This window comes from Heloderma suspectum, chromosome 5, assembly GCF_057233095.1.
Source record: "Heloderma suspectum isolate Gila_16-S chromosome 5, 16-S_ref, whole genome shotgun sequence".
Classification (NCBI taxonomy): Eukaryota; Metazoa; Chordata; class Lepidosauria; order Squamata; family Helodermatidae; genus Heloderma; species Heloderma suspectum.
Window position 1 is genome coordinate 232,713,619 of NC_139462.1, and position 3,583 is coordinate 232,717,201.

Sequence of the window (3,583 nt, forward strand, 5' to 3'; positions counted from 1 at the left end):
GCCAGTTTTGTGCCAGATTTCCTGGGTAGACCAATGAGGACCTAGGCTGGGAATCAGAGTTCACCATTTCCTTTTCTCCAGAAGTCCCATTCACACACTTGCAACTGTGGCTTCAAGCCACCATAGCCACTTATCTGGGAGTAAGCCCCATTTCACTCAGTGGGACTTACAGTAGACAATGGCGGCTCGTCCCTGTTGGGACAGGCGAATGGATGGCAAGGTGGGTAACAGTAGCTGGGGCCAAGTGGTCACAGCAGGCAGTGCCAAAGGTCACAGGTGGGGCCAACTAGAGCATGAGTTCAAACCAGACGGTGGGGTGGGGTCTTGCCTCTGACCCATACAACAACACCAAACCACTCCTTTGAGCCCTGTTGCAGCAGCAACCCACTGCACAAAAACGGGAAAGTGAGGCACGTGTTAACTTTAACATGACGAGACGAGGCATAGGGTGAGGGGGGTGTTTCTGACCTACTGAACAGCACCCAAAGCACTCCTTCGATTATGATGATTTATTAAATTATGTCGCTTCCCACTGCAAAAAGCCGTCTTGAAGCAACTTACACACACAAACACAGAAATCCATAATTAATACAACAGGAAAAAACTAAAAATCAATATAAGTATATTTAGCATGAAAATGAACAACATAAACAATACAATACGAAAAATGTTCATCCACAGCACACAAATCTCACACACACACGTGGGTGCGCACACCCCTCCCCAGCCTAGAATGAACACTACAGGTGCCAAAATATGACAATGTTGAGTCATATCTTCATATCACCTACTCCCAGTCAGCAAAACTGACCTTGAGGACTGGGTAGGTCCTCATGGGGAGAGGCGGTCCTTGAGGTATTGGGGTCCTGAGTCATGTAGGACTTTATAGATTAAATCCAGGACATTGAATTTGTTTCTGGGCCAGGCTGCACACCTGCTCCTTCAGGGGAGTGTGACCCCATCCAGAGCTGGTTGCACTTCCCCCATCCAGACAGAGGAACTACCCATCAGCAGAGCCTCCATCTTCTGTGGACTGAGGGTCACTTTACTAGCTTTCATCTAGTCCATTACTGAGGCCAGACACCAGTTCAGTGCATCCACCGCCATACCTGTCCCGCTCTGGAATGCCACTCGGTCTTTGGCAGAGCAGTGCTAGGCTCACAGCCAGCTGAAGGTCAGATGAGAATGAGAGAATGGTCGAGGAATGCAAAGTCGAGACGTCTGGAATGCCAAGCCAGGAGTGTGTCAATAGCATGCTGCTGAAGCATGGCAAGGTCAGAAGCCAGGAGGACTCAGCATCTCAAGTTCAAAAGGGAACAGGCGATAAACAGTCATAAGCAGTCTGGGTCATAAATCAGGAATTCAGGCAGAAGCCAGAAGTCAGGGAATCAGGCACACGAAGCCCAGAGCTAGAGATGGATTGTTTCTAGCAAAGGTACAGGGTTACTGGGAGTCTTTGAAGCCAAAGGCTTCTCTCTCCACAACCAGCATGGACAGAGAGGGAAAATAAGCCACTGTGCAGACATGTTGTCTGAACCCAGCACGGTGGCTTAAGGGTTTTTTGTGTTAACCACGCACAAGCCACCCTAAGAACCCATGACTTGTTCTTGGGTCATTCAGGGTGGCTTGTTTTCAGAGTGTTTTGTTGTGACATGCGAACCCAGCATGATGGCTTGTGCCTGGATTGCTTGAAAGAGCTACAGAGATGCCTGGCAAGAGCGGCGAAAAACGTGACTGCTCCTTGCAATGCCTTCCATCCCTCCTCCTCCCACTCAGTGCTTCATTTTACAGCGACTGGCTTTTTCCTGCTCCTGTGTTCATGCAGGAATCTACCGCCCGCCCCCCATTACGGGGGTATTCAGACAAGAAAAAAGTTTCAATTTCTTAGCATGAAAACATGAAGGGGAAAGTTTAAATCCCCCCTTCCTGAATTGCCATGTTCCAGAATATTTTCCCTCTGTGATCATGCAAACCTGCTCATTATATGCTTTCATGGATGAATCCTGCCTTGGGACCCAGGAAATAAAGTTGACACTCTATGCTGCTGACACTTAGGGATGGACGAAAGGGACTTACCTGGTCCCGCAGCTTGCTTCGTGGTGGGGGGGAGGCGCTTCGGTTCTCCCCCCGAAGTTCAGGCGAGGGAGGGGAGGCGCCCCGCCCGGCCGAAATTCAGGCCGGGGGTGAGGCGCCCCATCCCTCGCCGCCGAAATTCAGGCCGGGGAGGAGCGCCCCGTCTCCCCGGCCGCGAAAAAAAAAGTAAAGTAAAAAAAAATAAACACCCGTGATAGGCTACGTAACAATTTACGTAGCCTATCACAGCTAGATTTCCAAAGTCAGCCATGATAGGCTACGTAAATCGTCACGTAGCCCATCACGGGTGACTTTGAAAAAAAAAGCGTACGCAAATGGCGGCGCCCATGGGGCGCCATTTGCGTTCCTTAGTTCCTTAGTTTGGCACGTCTAATCTACGTAAAGATTTATGTAGACTATGGCGAAAATAAGGGAACACTTTTTTTTTTTCAAAGTCACCCGTGATAGGCTACGTGACGATTTATGTAGCCTATCACGGCTGACTTTGGAAATCTAGCCGTGATAGGCTACGTAAATTGTTACGTAGCCTATCACGGGTGTGTTTTTTTTTTTTTTACTTTTTTTTTTTGCAATGGCGGCAGCAGCCGGTCGGGAGACCGGCCGCCGCCCCCTCTCCCGCCGAAACGCTGCCGAAACGCCGCCGGGACCCGCCGCCGAGAGGGACATTCGGCCACGGTAAGTCCCATCCCGGGGGGGGGCGGGGGGCCGGTGGAGAATTTCCCCACCAATTTCGGGGGGCCGAATGCGTTGGCATTCGGCCTCCCGGAGATTCGTGGAGAAATTCTCCGCCATCCCTACTGACACTATATTATTTTTTGCTAATCCTGAAATATCGGTCCTAAGTCTGATGGCCTTCATTGAACAATTTGGCTGTACTTCTGGATATAAGATCAATCCAGAAAAAAGCAGTAACAAGGTGAAAAAGCTCTCCACCAGCAAGGCATTGCATAGAAAGGGCAAACTGAAAAAAGTGAAGTTTAACATCATGAGCACAAAGCAGAAGGTTGGGGTGTATCTGACTCATAAAACAACATCAAATCACGCACTTGAGCCTACATTTCTTTGCTCCCAGGAAGCCGTTGCACAAAAAGGGAAAACACAGGCAAGCATGCTAAGCAAGCATCAGGTGTGCAAAGCAGAGGGTTGGGGGTGTCTCTGATGTATGGAATAACACCAGAGCACATCTTTGAGCCCTCATCTCGCTGCTCTACCAGCAAAGCATTGCACAGAAAGGGCAAACTGAGGTAACACAGAAATGTTTAACACCATGAGTTCAAAGCAGAGGGTTGGGGGCAGTGTCTGACCCACACACCGCTTGGAACACACATGGCTCTGCCATAGCAGCCACCCCCATTGCACAGAAAGGGTGAGATATTCATGCTAACTTTAAGATCATCATGAACATGAGTGAAAAGCAAAATTTGGGCTGGGACTCCTTTGCACCCTAAAACAACACAAAAGTACTCCTTTGAGCCCACATTTCCCTGCT